This window comes from Mesocricetus auratus, unplaced genomic scaffold (assembly GCF_017639785.1).
Source record: "Mesocricetus auratus isolate SY011 unplaced genomic scaffold, BCM_Maur_2.0 Super-Scaffold_15014, whole genome shotgun sequence".
Lineage (NCBI taxonomy): Eukaryota > Metazoa > Chordata > Mammalia > Rodentia > Cricetidae > Mesocricetus > Mesocricetus auratus.
Window position 1 is genome coordinate 45,931,437 of NW_024429186.1, and position 17,742 is coordinate 45,949,178.

The 17,742-nt window shown below is 46.0% G+C and overlaps 1 long non-coding RNA gene across 1 annotated transcript in view; it reads left to right on the top strand.

The window, feature by feature from the left end:
- The first annotated feature begins 10,563 nt into the window (after positions 1-10,563).
- Positions 10,564-17,742, top strand: part of LOC121139346 — a 12,639-nt gene continuing 5,460 nt past the window's right edge. Inside the window, exon 1 of the long non-coding RNA XR_005876293.1 lies at positions 10,564-10,635. This is a non-coding gene — a long non-coding RNA (uncharacterized LOC121139346). The remainder of the gene's footprint in view (positions 10,636-17,742) is intronic.

A 17,742-nucleotide genomic window follows, 5' to 3' on the forward strand; every position in this document is an offset into this window, starting at 1 on the left:
AATATGGAATAGAAAACATGATCTATAAATGCTCAATAAACACATAGAAAACCCTCAGTGTCGTTAATTAGTCACTCAGAAAATGAGATGACAGTGAAGTTTTATACACTCATTGCATAAATTGCAGAATGACTGTAAAAAGAAAAAGACCTGTGTGTGCAATAGTGTGAAGGTGCGGGGTCACTGGTACTCTCCATCAGTGCTGGTAAGTGTAAAGTGTGACACGCACTTTGGACAAACTCCATCATTGCTTGCAAACTTCACTGTCTTGCTAAACTACAATCAACCTTTCCAGTTTTGCATTTACCAGAAACAAATAAAAGACGGGCTTACATGAGGATGTACATACTTTCATTTCAGCATTCTGTTGTTGCTGTTGTTATTCTACATTAGGAATACCCTGAATGCTCATCAACACGTGGGTGAGTAAACAAATTGTGGTAAGTCTGTACAATGAGATTATATCAAGCAATAAAAAAGAGCAAGCCACTGATGTGAGCCATCTTGAACCAGGAGGAGTAAGTGCCCTGAGTGGCAAAGTATCGAGGCAGAGGACCGGGGATGAGAGATACAGAAGACAAAACGTGAAGAAGACAAAACAACAGCTGGAGCCCGCAGGCCCTAAATTGATGACGTGGGCCAAGCAAGTTTACTAAGAAGTACAGCGTCATGTGTCCTATTGGAGGGACGGGGCAGGGGGATGGGGAGTGTGGGGGCGGCCAAGTTTAGTAGAGAGCTAAGTCAGACAAGGTTGGCAAAGAGAACACAGGATACCTCAGACATAGCTGTCTAAGGACTTACTTTTTTTTTTTTTTTTTTGGTTTTATGAGACAGGGTTTCTCTGTATTGTTTTGGAGGCTGTCGGTCCAGCCCTGCCTGGAACTCACAGAGATTCGCTGCCTCTGCCTCCCGAGTGCTGGGATTAAAGGCGTGCGCCACCAACGCCCGGCCAGGACTTACTTTTTAAGAGCCACCATGTTGGGAATTGAACTCAGGACCTTTCAAAGAGCAGTCGGTGCTCTTAACCACTGAGCCATCTCTCCAGCCCCTTGCCTAAGGACTTATCACCACAGCCCAGAGGGGAGAATCAGGTCCTTGGGGCATTGACTCCAGCCCTAGACAGACCTTGCCAAGTCCATCCTGGACAAGGACACAGAATTAAAGCCCCCTTTGTCCTTTCATTGGGACCTTTGCCTTGGGCTGGTCTTTTACTTACCAAAAACAAATGGAGAGATGGGCCTACATAATGTATTTCCTTTACAATATTCTCTTTTGTTATTCTCCCACACTAGGAAAACCTGAAGCTCATCAGCACCTGGTTGAGTAAATAAATTGTGGTAAGTCTGTACAATGGGATACTATCAAGCAATAAAAAAGTCACTGATACTTATATTTACATATTTAGTAAACATAAATATAAGACAATATCATAATGTCTCAAAATCACCATAGTGAGTGAAAGACCCCATGTAGGGATCTAGGGCCATAAGGGACAATTTATGTTCGGTCAACTTGGGGATAACATAGATATCCAAAGTGGCCAACATTGTCCATCCAGGGTCAATATCAGCACAAAATGGCTGACACCAGCTGTTCAGGGAAGGCAAAAGTCAACAGTGGTGTGCTCTGTTATACACTATTTCTGGCAGAATGCCACTTCTGTGTGGGTTTAGTATAAATATAGCCTTGAGGTCAGAGACACGAACCTGAAGCTTTGCCTTCAACAGCATGCCTGTGTGTGTCTTTCTGTGTCTGTCTGTCTGTAGGTTTGTGTGTTGGTCTGTGTGTGTGCCTGTGCCTACCTGTATGTGGTGTGTGTGTGCTGGCAAGTGCCTGGGTGTCAGCAGCTGCCTGCCTGCCTGGTAGACTTGGCTCAGAATGAACAAAGCAGGTCTTATCTCTCTGTGACTCCTCACAATCTCTTCATCATCTTGGCCTCCTGCGACCCTAATCTCCCAGCATCAGAGAATGAACCTCTCTCCCCTCCCAAAACTCCTTACTGTGTGATTACATTCATTTAGATTGTGTAAAGCAAAAATTAATCTATACCTTCAGAAAGCAAACCATGGCCACCTGGAGTTAAAGAGAGGAGACAATAACAAAAGAACATGAGGGCACTGAGAGAAATGCACACTTGCTGATGGCCGCCAGGAGCTCATGGATTCAGAGGTCAGAAGCCACCAGTTCTCCATCAGCTACAGTTATCACCCTTTGATTATAGTTCACAAAACTGTTTTAAATATTCTTTCAATTCTTTTAAACAAAAACTAAGCAAAATGAGAAGCAAACATCTGGGTAGACCTGAAATTAATTTTTTTAAGTGTCATGACCCATCCTTGTTGATTCAGTGACAATATTAAGCCCATTTATCCTCTTTTTTTCATTGACATTGTCTCTCTTTGCTTTGAGATTCTGCAGCTGTTTAATTCAGTTCCTGCCTTGGTATGTGGTCTTGCTCTTCATATCTGCCAGTTCTTGGTTGACTGGAGGCCCTTGGGCCTTGAAGCAGGGATGAGCTTGCTCTCAGGTGTTTTTCTTCATTCGTTGATTTTATTAGCCATGGTTCTCTTGAGGAACAGAAATGATAGAATAAATTTGTATATTAGAGTAGCTTACAGGCTGTGGTCCAGCTCTACAATGGCTGTCTCCTATGGAAAAGTCAAGAACCCTGTAGTTGTTCAGTCAATGAAGCTGGGTGTCTTATCTGTCTTTAGTCCATATTAGAATCCTGAAGAAGTAGGTTCTAATGCCAGTAAAGGAAAGGAATGTCTCTGCAGCTAGATAGATGAGCTTGCCAACAAGAGTGAGGGCAAGCAGGCAAAGCACAAACTTCCTTCTTCCATCCCCTTTAAGTGGGCTACAGCCAGAAGGTGTGGCTCAGATTTAGGGAGAGTCTTATGAATTCAAATAATCCAATCAAGAAGATTCCTCCCAGGCACTCACAAGTGCTTGGTTTCAGTTGATTCCAAATGTACGCATCATTGGCTGTTGCACCGATCTGGTAGAGACCCTTGAAATTCAGCACTGGTAGGACTTTTCTCTTAGGCATGCCTGTTTCTGCAGAGAGGCATCCTGTAGCCACCTGTGGCCAGCCTTCTGGCTCAAAGCAGAAAGGACAGATAGCCCACTGATCTCTCTTCCTAGGGATCTCCCCAGCAATTGAAGCTCTGCTTGGATACCTCCGGTTCCCTGATGGCCCTATTCCTAACAGGACCCCGACCCCATGACACTTCCTGAGTGGGACACCCATCTGTAGCTATGATGGAGGCCTCTTGTTGACCAGGATATGGGGTCATTTTTTTTTTGCTGCCTCAAGTTACATTAGGAAATAGCGGAGTCTTCAGCAGACTAAGTCAGCTGCCTTCAGGGCTGTATCACCCATTAGGAACTTCTTCATCTGTTTCCTAGGCCCTAAAAGTCAGTCCTTTCTTCCCTGCTGCTGCTCTTCTGCTCACCGGGCTGGGTTTACAAGTGTTTTATTCCCGCAGAGTCAGGAATGTTGGTGTTCGGTCGGGGCAGAGATAAATGTAACTGTGCTCTGTCTGAAAACCTAGGAAACCACTGGTACAGATCCTCCCAGGACCATTCCTGTGGGTTTTGTACGGACACTTATTTTAATGTGGAAATAGCATGCCCTTTAGAAGCTGAAGAAACAAGTATTTTCCACATCAGTAATTAATACAACATAATGGATGAGAATCGAGAAAACCCACAGGGAAGAGCTAACTTCTTTCCTAGAGAATCTAATTGTAATGCAGTAGCAAAAGATGTCCTTTACTTATTTCCAGCCAAGCACCAGCCAGCGGGTCCCAGAGGCAGAATATGGCTGCAATGTGAGTATGACCAGCTAGTGAGATCATACCAAATGTTGGACAAAAGAATGAAGTCATTAAGTCAGTGGTTCTCAGTCTTCCTAATGCTGTGACCCTTCAATACAGTTCATGTCATGGGGACATCCAACCATAAAATTTTGTTGCTGCTTCATAACTGTGATTTTGCTACTGTTATGAATCGTAATGTAAATATCTGACAAGCAGAGGGTTGCTTGACCCTCTCAAGAGGGCATGACCTTCAGGTTGAGAATCACTACGTTAGGTAAGTCACATTGCCCAATGTCACGTGATGTTATGGCAGAGATAACTCTAGAATTCTTGGTCGTGGTGTGGGTGTCAAGCTGGACCAGCCATTGGTTGGCTACTCCCATGAGTTCTGCACCACCTTTACCCCAGTACATCTTGTAGACAGGGCAAATTGTAGGCTGAAGGTTTTGTGACTGGGTTGGGGCACCAATAACTCTACTGTCTGTCTTTACCTGGTTACAGGAGATGGCCTGTTCAGGCTCCATGTCCCCCTTTGCTAGGAGTCTTGGCTAGGGCCACACTCATAGATTCCTGGGAGTTTCCATTGCCCTGGGCAGAGATGCCCCCTGATTCCAGTTGTCCCTCCCAGTACTCTCTCCTCCCACCCTCCCCTACCTGATCCCTCCTGTTCCCATGCCCACCCAGCCCCATCCAGACTCCCCCCCCGCCACCCATCCACCCGTGATATCTATTCTATTTCCCCTTCACAGTGAGATTAATTCATATTCTTCTAATATTCAGTCTGGCTTCCATTCTTTTCTTCAATACTTACTATTGTTCCTGGCACATAGCAGTTTTAGTGGAGACTATACATATACATATGAATGAATTTTAATGATTGGGAAAGATTCTTTTGACCTAATGAAAAACAAACAAGCAAACAAACAGACAAAACAAAATTACTGAATTCTATTAAAGGAAAGGCAAGAATCTTTAAGCAAGACTAATGATTAACATTAGCTGAGGCATAAAAAATATTAGAGTCTTTAATTGCTTTCTTAGGTAGGATTGCAGATTAAAAATATGGGAACGCAATGGGAACTGCTTAGGAACACTTGGTCACCTGTTGGAAGGAAGAGGGAAAGCACACGGCCCATGGACCCCCTTACCTTTGTGCTACACAAGCTGGGTCCAGTGTGGAGCCCAAGGAACAGAGCATACACAGTCAGGAACAGGCTTCAGCTCTAGGAAGGCCAGGAGCTGGTGGGAGAGGAGAGGACCAGTCACTTCAAGGTGTTCTAAGATCTGCAAGGACTGGCTTCCTGAAGTGGATTCCAAAGGCTACCTGATTTTCAGAAGAACATGTGGCTGGGAGGTTACAGGAAGCAGAAGAACAAACAGCAATAAAGAACAGCCAGATACGGCCCCAAAGTATTGTTTCCTCTTCATTGTCACCATGGTGTATAAGTGGTGTGTACCCAGTGGGCACAACTGCTTCATTCTCTTTGTTTGTTTTGATTTTAGAGACAGGGTTTCTCTATGTAGCATTGGAGCCTGTCCTGGAACTCATTCTATAGACCAGGCTGGCCTCGAACTCACAGAGATCTGCCTGCCTCTGCCTCCTGAGTGCTGGGACTAAAGGTGTGCGCCACCACCGCCCAGCTAACCGCTTCATTTTTAACTCTTATTTCGCTTCTTCACAGGGTACAGGGTAGTGCCACATCCCGGAGATGCTTAGCAGCATCAGTGCTGTGTTTCTCAGTGAGGATGCCCTGTGGTTGTGTCTTAGGTGCATATTTGACTTACAGTGTTTTTTAACCATGGGTGAACTTCCAAGGACAGCCATTGCAGCATCTGTACCCACCCTGGTCAACTCTGTGGATGCATCTTAGATGCCTTGTAGCTGGAGATGCTTGGGGAGATACAAGAGTGCAAAACGAGACAACTTCTGCCACCAAGCTGACTGAATATGCTCCATCATTCTCTCCGGCAGTGCAGGCCAGGAAGTCACAGCTCCGATTCCAGTTCAGTGAGCTTCCCCAAGGACATGCCTCCACCTAGCCCTGTGCAGCTTAGCAGCTGCCGACTTCTCATGAGCAAGGCCAAGAAGGAACAGATACCCACAGGTGATTGTTCGACAACATCCAGATGTTGTGTGGTCCAGCCCAGGCCAGGACTCAGGATCCAGTTCAGGAACACAGTCCAGGTTCCCTTTCAGAGTTTCATTTTCACCTCACTTATCTGCCAGCTCTCCTAGTGGTAAATAATCAATCCTTCAATTGGTTCTGGAATTACAGCACTAATGGTCTGCAAAGATAGTCGTGTGGTATTCACTGACTGGAGAAAGACCCAGGAAGAACCAGCTCCTAAACTTCAAAGCCTTTAACCCACTTAAAACACACCCGAACCTTTGGAGATTATATGCAGTTTAGCCAAAAGATATGGAAAGCCTGGAGATAAGATAGACTGTCCAAACCTCTCATGGAAGCTGTGAAAATGCTATCAGGATCATCTCTAAAAAATGCAAAGCACCCTAAAAGTCCAATCAGTCATTTGGCAAACATTTCCCTGGACAGATAAGAGACCCGGGTGAGAGGAGATGGGACAGAGCTCATTCGGGAAAGATCGACAGTGAATAGCCAATCTCTTGGTTCATCCAAGTCCATTCTTCAAGATGTATTAAAAATGACAGTTCAGGAGGGGTCAGTATAAGCAGCTGAGCCTTGGAAACAAAGGAGTCACGTTATTCTTCTGGAATTCAAGTCTGCATTTCACCTACTTTATCTGGTCCACATTCCAAGGCCTTCTCCTGAAAAGGTTGGTAAACAGACAACCCCGTCAGAAACCGGGCTGGATGAGTTCAGAAGGCCTGCTTCTGCTTCCAGCTGAACTTCCACTCCCGGCTGGCTGTCCTACCTGAGCACCAGGTTGACACGCACTCACACACCCGCCCGCAGTTCTCTTACACACTCTCATTGGCCCTTCTAAGCAACAGGACAAAGCAGCCATCCGCCCCACTGCAAACCCCATTAGGACAATCTTGTTCCTCATCAGTCAATGACAGGGAGGCCTGAACTCCTTATCCCCTAACACCCAGAACTTACTGCATGCCGGGATCTGTCTGAGTGCAGAGCCTAGCAATGAGGATGAGGGATGGTGGGTGTTCTGGAGGGCTCACTGAAGGGGGCAGAGATTTCTCTGACTCTTGGCTGCACAGTGAGCTCCAAATGAGGAGCCACAAGACCCTCAGGGCTTTACTGATGTGCAGAGCAACATCACAGGGACTCACTGCTTCCAGAATATGCTTTTCAGGTAAAATACTTTTATGACTATTTACAATATTTTTTTTTGTTGCCTTCTCCGGGGTTACAACGATTTGTTGTAGCAGAAACATTACCATTCCTCTCACCATGAGGAGTCCAAAGGAACTAGATTTGCTCATTTTGGCAGGGTTATTTTTTTTTCAGCCAACTGTAGTTATAAAGTGGGGTATTTGCTGCATGGAATGAACAGACCAACTCATTGTTGAAACGGGTAATTAGAGAGTTGTAGTTTAGAGAGGTGAAGCAACATGTCTCAGACCACACAGCTTCTTTATATGTATGTATCTATTTATTTATTTTTGGGGTTTTTTTTTCGAGACAGGGTTTCTCTGTAGCTTGGAGGCTGTCCTCGAACTCACAGAGATCAATCTCCCTCTGCCTCCCGAGTGCTGGGACTAAAGGCATGCGCCACCACTGCTGGACTCACACAGCTTCTTAGCAGTAGGATGGGGTCTATGAAGTCAGCTCTCTGCTAAGTTTCTAGTATTTTGTGCTGTCATGTTTACTAACTATGGATTCCTTGTTATACAAGTCTAAAATTAATGACCAAATGTTTTATGCTTGAGTTATTCTCCCCATACGTGGGAATTAGCCATGTGTTCTGGATAGCGGTAGCCGAGTTCCTAGGTCCTCTGGAAGCTGATGTCCTCTGACTAAGTCTGGCCCTCCTATGATGCTTTTTAAGAATGGATCAAAAGGCATCCCTTTCAGCAGGCTGATCCCCTCCTTGCCTAGAACGAAACCCAGCCTGAAGCGTCATGCAGCAAGACAGGCCGGGATGGAGAGGTTGACAAGACCGTGAGGTCTGGCTACAGTTGCCTGGCAAGGAGAAGGCTGACGTACAATAAGGAGACAGGTGGACAAAGACAAGCACCCAGGAGTAGACCTTCCCAGTCCCAGACAAGAGTGAAGCGAAGAAGGGACCACGCTGGCCGACTCAGGCCAGGATGTAGAGGCCGAGTCTCCTGGCACATTCCCTGACTCCAGGATCCAGGGCAACTAAGAGCTAGAGGGTGTGGGTCTGCGACTCAGTCTCCCCTGCCTGAGTTGCCTCAGGACCCGGCTGGCCACTAGTCCTCAGATACAGGGGAGATAAAGGTGAAGGGGGAGCATCAGGGGCCAAGCCAGAGTCTGTATAATTTAGGAATTAAGGTCCATCAATCCAGACAAAGTAAAAAATCAACACAAAACTGAGTTAGAAGCCTAAGAAGCAGTGGGCATTTCTCTCCAAAATTAGAAAAGTAGAAATGGTCTCTCAGACCAAGTCAGAGAAGGAAGATCAGGGGCTGGGGCCGTGAAGAGTATTTTTTTTCTCTTTTTGTGTTTGCTAAGACTCTTCAGGGCTTTCCTTTCCTTAGCTCCCGAGTGATAACCAGTACTCCCGATCAACGTGTTTCTGATAACAAATTTGTGCTGTGACGGTACCCCATAAATAACAGTGATATTCCACAACAGGCCAGACTTGAGCTTTGTCTAGGAGTGAAAGATGTATCTAGAAAGAAAGATTTTCTAGGAGTAACAGCCCAGGCGGTAAGAACCACACACAGAGATCACCGAAAGTGCCTTCCAAGACTCCCTGGGTCTGGATGCAAGAGACGGGTCCCCTCTCCACTCTCCATCCACATTTCTGTAGGCACAGGGCACCACTGCCCCAGCCCGTCTCAATCCTACAATTCAGAAAGCGACAGGCTCATCAGGCCCGGGGAATCCTGTGCAGATTCTGATTTCCAGGCTTCTCTAGTAGAAAGCAGGCTTCTGCGGACCCCGCTTAAGATACGTATTCGAGGCTTGGCCTTGGCAATGCTCACTCACGTTCCTCTGCACAGCAAGATTCCATGTTTCCTCTTGTCATTCCCAAATCTTTGTCCTGTCTCTCACTCCCCCGAATCCAATGACCCTTTACCCTGAGCTGACCAATTCTTGAAGCAGCTGTCTGCTTGGGGTTCCCTGCTTTGGGAACCCAGCATGTGAGCCTGACTAAAAAAGTTAAGTCGCTCATCCAAGATCATGAGATTGGTGAAATGAAAGTAAGAGCTGAGAGTGTGGTGTAGTGTCAAGGACAGAGTCTTAGTCAGTCTTACCATTGCTGTGAAAAATGCCATCACCAAAGCAACCTGGGGAGGAAAGCGTTTATTTGGATTACACTTCCACATTGCAGTCTAGCGTTGAGGGAACTCAAACAGAGCAGGAACCTGGAGGCAGGAGCTGATGCAGAAGCCATGGAGGGGAGCTGCTTACTGGCTTGTTCATCATGGCTTGCTTACCCTGCTTTCTTATAGGACCCAGGACCACCAGCCCAAGGATGGCACCACTCATAATTAATCATTAGTTAAGAAGTGCTCTATAGTTGGGTGGTGGTGGTGCAGGCCTTTAATCCCAGCACTTGGGAGGCAGAGGTAGATAGATACTTGTGAGTTCAAGGCCAGCCTGGTTTACAGAGCAAGTTACCGGACTGCCAGGGCTACCTAGAGAAACCCTGTCTTAAAATGCCACCGCCCCCCCAAAAAAGAGAAAGAAATGCCCTGCCTCTATCAGGTTGATGCAAAACCAGCCTGCATAGACAGGTCCACCCTAAATTGACATACACATATTTAAGAAGAAAGAAAGAAAGAAACAAACAACAACAAAACCCACCCAATTTTAAAGCTTTCCTATCAAAGGCCAAGTTTTAAGACGGAGACTCTGGATATAGCCACAATGGCCTGTGGTTATTGAAAGACCATAATGCGAAATGATGGTACCTTGCCATGGTGACTCTCTGACCAGCTAGCTTAGAACTCATACCCACAGCTCTTTGGTGTCCCTGGTGTTTTGCCAGCATACATAACCCCCTAAAAATTCCTACAGCATAGAACTTGCTACTTGATTTAATCTGATCTTTTCTAAGTTACTCAACCACTGCTCTCTTGCATTCTATCTTTATCTATCCCCTGGGGTTCCTAATTGTTCTGAGAACTGGTTTGGGAAATAGTGAGAAAGCCCTGTTTATTGAATAGGGTTTTTGAAGTTCCTGGTTCTTGATTTATTAGCTAGAATGAATGATCAATAAACCTTGTGTGACTAGTGATCTGTTGACACACGCACTGCAGTGAAGTGTGCCCTCAGTGTTTTCGTTTTTTAACATCAAGAGCTTAGCAAAAGGACGCGAGAGTAGTTATACTATATTCTGTCATCTCAAAACCCTCCTTTGCAGCCCTGTAGTTATGCCTTCTGAAGTTGCTGCGCTTGGGTTGCGGCTACCACGCTGGAAAGGGATCCATGTCCAATAGCCTATCTTTCTGGAGGGTCAGAATGTTCCAGGCCTGAGACGTCTTAGTTCAGGACCTAGAGAAGATTGCTAGATACTGTCAGTGCCAACTAGAGGGCCTCAGAAGGGAGAAGCTGTTGCCAGGGCCACACCCTCCAGCGTCAGAGCTGGCATTAGAATCCGATCATCTGGTGCCTCCGCCAAGAACTCTTCCCTGTCCTCTGCCTCTTCATCCTGGAAGCCACGATGGAACTGCTTAATACAGGTAAGATGGCCAGAGCCCACCACTCTTGACGCTGGCCTTAGTTCTAGACTGCACCAACCCAAGTGCCTTCAGAACGGAGTATGTTATTTTGGGGCCCTAAAAAGAGACCTGGCGTTTTAAAAAAGGAGAAAGCGTAAGGCAAAGTAATATTCCGGAGAGCATTCCTAGCCGATGACCAGAATACGAAGAGTTGATGAAAAGCCTTGGCTTTTTCTTGTACCAATGGAGTCGCTGGGTTGTAATGGTGGAAATGACGCAATAGGCTGCGCGGTCGCCCCCTGCCGGCTGTTGGCAGCATCGCCTTCCTGCTGCAAGCACCATGTGGCTTTGCCCACAACTTGGCATGGGCAGAGTCAGGCATCACTGCCCCTGGAGATTTATTTCCTCTTTCAGCAAATGGCTAAATGCCGGTTTGACCCCTCCTTGATTTCTATCCCAATCTAGCTCAATATGCAAGCTTAATTGCCACACAGCTTTCTCAATGTTTTTCTGTCCTGGTCTCCCAACTAGCGAAAAACTTCTCTTGGGCCTGGTTGAATCTAAAAACATAATATTGGTGGAAATAATTTGTTAATCCTTTGAAACATTGGGTGTCCCGTGCTACCGTCTCGCCAGCAAGAACGATGCGGCACACTTAGGATCCTTCTGCAGAACAGCTTTAATGCGTCTTGAGAGGGAGAGCATAAGCTTACAGAGCGACCCGGGGAGCGAAAAGCCCAACCCTTATATAGCCCAGCAGTCCCCGCCTCGGACGTGTCATCTCCTGACTGGCTCCTGCTCGTCAGCCCATATGACGCCACGGGAGAGGCAGAGAGTAAGGGATGGAAAAGTAGCAGGTACATGCGCACCAAGGTTGTTTACTCCAACCGACAACGGATGTCGGCGCCATCTTGTAACGGAGAATGTGGGGGCGGCTCACCACAATTGGGGACGTAGTCTCTTCTGTAACCTTATTTACTGAACTTTCCCCGGTCCGTATGTCTGCTGTTAAATGCCACAGGTATGGGTATTTACATTATCATTCCCCTTAAAGTAGTGGCTAGAGTTTCTCTACTACTCAACATTAACCTTAATGCTTTGCTTGTTGTCTGCCCATGCCCAGGCTGTTATTTCTCCCTTCGACATCTGGCCTCTCCCTAACCCCTTCACTCTTCATTGTGCCATGGCCTCCCCGCCCCGTCCCAAGTGAGGCCAAGATGGAGTGATCTCGTGCCCTCCTCACAATCTCCATGTTCTTGTTTCTTCATCTCTCAGGACAGTCTGGCCCTATCCATCAACCACTGAGAGGATCTCTTCTGAGATCCCCAGTGATGCCGCAGCGTCAGCCCTCATGGGACTTGATGACTGTGATTCTGAGGACTGTTTATGCCTGGAGAGGCACTCTATGTCCTTGGCTGTGAAGCCCCATATCCATTTGTCCCCCATGAACTTGGTAGCCCTGTAGCATTTAGTATAAGCAAGAAACTCTCCTGAACAAATAATTCTGTCTGTCCTCATTTCCTGACTAGATTTCTACCTAATAGCTAAACCATCATAGTGCAATTTCTGCTTTGCCTTTTGAAAATCAAAGAACCTGATTTCAAATTTCCTCTCCTATATCATTTCCTTAGGAACTGTGAAACAGCAGTTGCATCATCTTCAGACCTGCATTTCTATGCTGGTGGCTCACTGAATTCTTACCTCTGGGCTAATGAGTCCCAAGGACTTGGACTGACACATTCCATTTGATAAGCACATTGAATTTTGGCCACTGGTATGATTTTTTGCACACACACACACACACACACACACACACACACACACACACACACACACACACAGCAACGGTACACAGAGGCACCTCAAAAGCTGTTTGAGGCTTAACTGTCAACAGCTTTATGAATTTTAATGCTTCAGGGATTTAGTTTTTGCCACAAGCCCAGGTGTAACTTATTGACACCAGGAACAGCAGAGACAGCAGGTTTCCAGGAAGAGGAAGTGGGCACTGACCTCTGGCCATGACATCTGTTCCTGCACGCTGGCCCAGAAGCTGGAGGCTAGTTCCTGTGGGACCTGGGGGATTATCCAACTGTGAATCCATTTTACTTTGGTTGAATTAATTCAGCCTGTGTTCCTGATTTCAGGATTTCAATATTTGGTCACCCAATGTTTGGCTCTGCCAAATACCACTACTCTAGGCTTTTGAATACATACTTATCAATAATAATAAAATTAATTCTGATGAACCTAATTGGAAGAATTTGGCCACACTCTTTGGGAACCTTGGAATACCACCCAACGTGCTCTACTCTGAGATTCAAGCTGGGACTGTGGGTCAATTTCAGAGCCTTCTCAGCACAGGCCCAATATTTCTCTGTGCTTTGGAACTGTTGGATAGCAGCGTAGAAGTTGTGGGTGAGCCCGGCAGTCATATAAGGGGAAACTTAATGGCTCTCTGAACAGCCTCTCTCATTGGATAGAATCGCAAAACCAACAGTGACATTAGAACTGTCCTGGAGATGAGTTTTGTGTCTCTCCCCAAGAACCTCCCTCTGAGGAATGCCTACAAGCCAGGCACTGAATGCCACAGAAAGAGACACACCCTTCCGTCTGTCCCTTTGCTCCTTACCAAACACAGCACGGGAAGCTACTGTGAGCACTGTGAAGTCATGCTCATCTCTTCTGCAGAGTGGCCCTGGCTGCGCCCTGTGGTCTAGGGCAGAGGACACAGATCTTTGTTCTGAGGAAGGTGCTATGATTAACAAATGGAATTAGATGTTTCTACCCTGTTTTACCTCCTCTTGCCTCACTTACCTGCCCGGGATGAGATACCACAACTAGCCTGAACAGGTTTTCAGAGGCACACTAAACCACTTTCCCTATTCTCTTCAAGAAGAGAGTATGTGAAAATTAATACCAACATCAAGCCGGGTGAGGTAACCCAATTCACAGGTGGCTTTTCACCTCGCCTGAAGTTTGGCAAGGAGTCTCCTTTTCCTCTCCAATTTTCGCTGCATAAGCCATATGACATTTGAGAATTTATTTGCAAAAGAGGTTTGGCCATGGCTGTTAAGTACACTTGCCACATGTTTCTGCTTGGCCTAAGCCATCCTTTGGCAACAGACAAGATGCTAACCAAACCAAGGCTATATGTCATTATGGTACAGACGACCTTCTTTCCTTGCCATTGGACAACCAGTTTCTCCTTAAGAATACATGTCTACTGTCAGTTACACTGAGAGAAGAGCTTAACAACCTCCAGCCAAGGCCCTGCAGCAAATGCTTACCAATCATTGGCGGGTGACAGATACTCTAAACGACACAGATACAGTTCCTCACCTCAAGGAGCTTACAGATTGAATGTGTAGAGTTAGACACCTAAAATACAGATGAGTGAGCTGGAACGTGGTGGCAAATGAGTTATCCAGAATGCAACCCAGACATACAAAGCAATGGGAAGTTTTTTCCCCTCGACGGCCAAAATCATACAGAGGTTAAAGTAAGAATTTCTATCATGTATTTAATTGGGGATCTAAAATGAAATTCTAGAGGGAATGATGAAGAACTAATATTCAAAGAGATAATAATTGAGGGTTTTGCAAATATCCATTACTACTTTTAAAGTAACTGTGCATTGGGAACATCAAGACTGAACAGGTCCCTCTAGAGTACAACCTATGTGGTTTCTGAGGACATCAAGGACCTCTGAGAAGTCCTAGCTTTCAGGGGACCCTCACATAGGTCTCCCCACTTCTCACAGCCTAGGATGACCTTGCTATTGTTGCTCCCATAGTCTTTGTGCATCCTTGGCTCATCAATGTTTTTGCAGTCCTCACCACAGGAAATGCAATGAGATACAAGTTGCAAAGAATTCATCTTGAGTTCTGAATATATGACCTCATTTTACCCAGTCATATAGTAATAGGACATTTTGAGATATTAGAACAACATAATTGCCAGGATTGGCATGGTACTTGCCAACCACAAAGAGCATTTTAGTGCACTGTAAGTCTCTTCAGTACAGTACCTTGATGACAGTCACTGTTGTTTTTTGTTGATCTCTATCAGTTCCTCGAGAGTGTGGCACTAGCACATGAATGATAGCTAGATATTTGCTCACATTTCTGAAGAAATAAGTACAATGATACATATATTGCATGGATCCAAAACTCAGTTTCTTTGGATGGACTATGAACTCAGACATGAAAACTAGGATCCAATATAGACCGCCCCGACTTCTTCACTTGTGTGCATGAAAGAAAGCAGGGCCAAACCCCTCAGAAGCTCTAACACTGCCTTGTGTTGCCCCTCGCATTCTCTCTCAGGCATCATCAGTATCCTCCATCTTCAAGCACATTTTACCTTCTCTCATTCATAAAGTTTTCCCCAAAATGGAAGCAAGGCGCGTGAACACACAGAAAGCAACCTGAGTCATTCTTTTGTTCCCACCCTCTTCTGCCACCCCACCTACAGTTCAGTTGACATGCTGATCATATTTCTTCCTAGAAAATACAAACTTCTTAAGAACGCTAGTTGTCTTATACAACTCACATCATAGTGGTAGACCACACCTGGCATCTACAACTGTGGAAATTAAGGATAGACTTTAGAACCACTCATCCCGAGTTTGAATCTTAATTCTGCTACCTCTTAGCTCTGTTACAGTGGTATGCATCAAACTCCACAAACTGATAGTAAGGCCCCATTGCTAAGAACAATATTTGTGGATCTCACTGGACATGGAAAAGCTGAGCTGGTGCCTAACTAGAGCTCTCTATTGTACTCTCTTCATGGAGACCAAACGACCATGGGGAACTCATTTATGAGTGACAAAAGGGCCTGAGCCTCACAACCCAACCTCAACCTTTTGGGAGATGTCATTCTGTAAACATGTGTCTGATTGGTTTGAATAAAGCACTGCTGGCCAATAGAGAAGCAAGATAGGTGGGACTAGGAGTCTAGGTGGATTCTGGGAAATGTAGTAAAGAGACTGGTCACCATGTGATCTCTCGGGAGCAATGGGCACTCAGGAGTGCATCCTCAAAAAGATAAGTGCTTATACTATATATATATTAGTAATTATGGGTTAATAATCAAGTCAGAGCTAGTCCATAAGAAACCAAGCAAATGGCCAACAGCTTCATAATTCATATAGTGTCTTGTGTGTTATTTGGGGGCTGAAAGTGCCAACAAGATCCAGGCGGCGGGCAGGAAGAGTACACGTTACACCTACCACTGACTTTGATGACAGTAGGGAGGAGGTAAGAACATAGTCTTCAGGGTGGGAAGTGGTGTGTGACTCTTCTGGAGGCTGGTGGTGCTCACACATACCAGGACACTGCATTTAACTGCTCTTGGGAGGGGAACTATGATGGGAACCTTTCAGCCCTCAGCCTTACACAGGAGTGAATCTGGGCAGAGAGTCACAGTGTGGTCAGCAGATAGATGGAGACCTTCAATTTCTTTCTGATTCATTAAAAACAATTAAGCTGGAGACACGAACAGATGACTTCAGTGGCCTGAGGCATTTCGACCAGTGTTACGTTACCTCTGAGCAGAGTTTCAAACATGAGGCATCTGGAGTGCAGGGACCACTGAGGATGATCATCTGTCTCTATGGAGACCCTGCATCTGTGACCAGATGGGAATGGCCTGGGATAGGAGCTTTATAGAAAGAAACACTGGGCAACCAGGAGCGTTCAAGAATGATGACGACTCCACATCCTGGCAACTGTGCACAGGGTGTGTGGTCTCAGAAGTGAGGAAGCCAGATTAGAGTTCTAATAGGCAGGGCTTGGTGACTCCTTGCCAAGGCCACTAAGCTGGTGCTCCCCGCACTGGGCCATCACCACATGGAGCAGATAGAGCATTTGTACTACTGAACACACTGGGTCAGGATCACAAATTCCATCTCCTCTCCCAATATCCATCAGCTTCTCAACCGTGAGTGGGCATTGCACTAGATGACTGACCATCCAGTGCTGACCATGGCATTACCTCAGGTATCTCAGACAAAACAGGAAAGGACAAACTGTGTGGAAGCAGAAACCTAATTTCCTGTTGTACCAACCCCGTATAAATGGCTCCGGTGTGTCCGCCAGCCAGTGCTCATCTTTGCCTTCCAGCCTCAGGAGAGCTTCAGGAAATAACCTGAGATTATTTTCAGAGTGACACACTTACCTTTAGGTTTCTTGCCAGCAGGGCCAAGACAGAGCAGGAAAACACCAAAACCAAACCCAAAACCTATTCTGTTAGATAAAAGTCACAGCTCAAAGGTGAATAATTCATTCCCACCCCAAGCATATGCATCGGATTTCTACCTTTGTCCAGCCTTACTGTTCATTTTTGAAGGGGAGGCTGCTTCATAGGAACTGGAGGGAAGTCTTTTGTACGGTTTTACTGGAAGATGGGGATAGAATCAGCAATGGAGTAAGACAAAGGACAAATCCACAGGTATAGACATCCTGCTGGCCCCTGAATACTTTTTTAGCTCCGCCCAGAAGACATCCAGTCCATTGCCAGCTCGGCAAGGTGAACCTTTCTTCTGAAGCAAAAGATTTTGTGTCCACCTGTATTTGGCAGCCACAAAGCTCGTCATACGCTGAGAGAGAGAGTGTAAGGGTTGGATCGCACGCCGCCTCGTCTTTTGGTGTATCATAGCTGAGTCACATTCATGCCGACACTCAGAGAACATAAATAGAAAGATCGGGGGGGAGATCTGTGTGTCTTGGGCTTTTCAAGTCCTTGTTAGATGTTCTGTCTTCCCCAGAATTCTTACCTATGAAGAAACAAGACCAAAGGAGGTCTTGCTCCATTCTTGGAGTGTCTTGGTCTGGAAGCTCGATGGAATCACAGAGAGCACACCTTCATTTCTTAGAACAGAGAGTCTGTTCTAGTTCAAGGTTAGGAGGAAGAGAGTAAGCCTTCTCCAGAAGTGGGCCTTGGACTGAGTTCTCTGGGCTAGTGTGATTCCCCAGCCTTTGCCACCTCAACCCCATCCACTGATTACTCCAGCAGGAATCAGTTCATCAGGGCACATAGGACGATGCAGGTGACTTACCTGTTTAACTCTCCTTCCTTCTTAGTGGTTCCCAACCTTCCTAATGCTGCAACCCTTTAATACAGTTC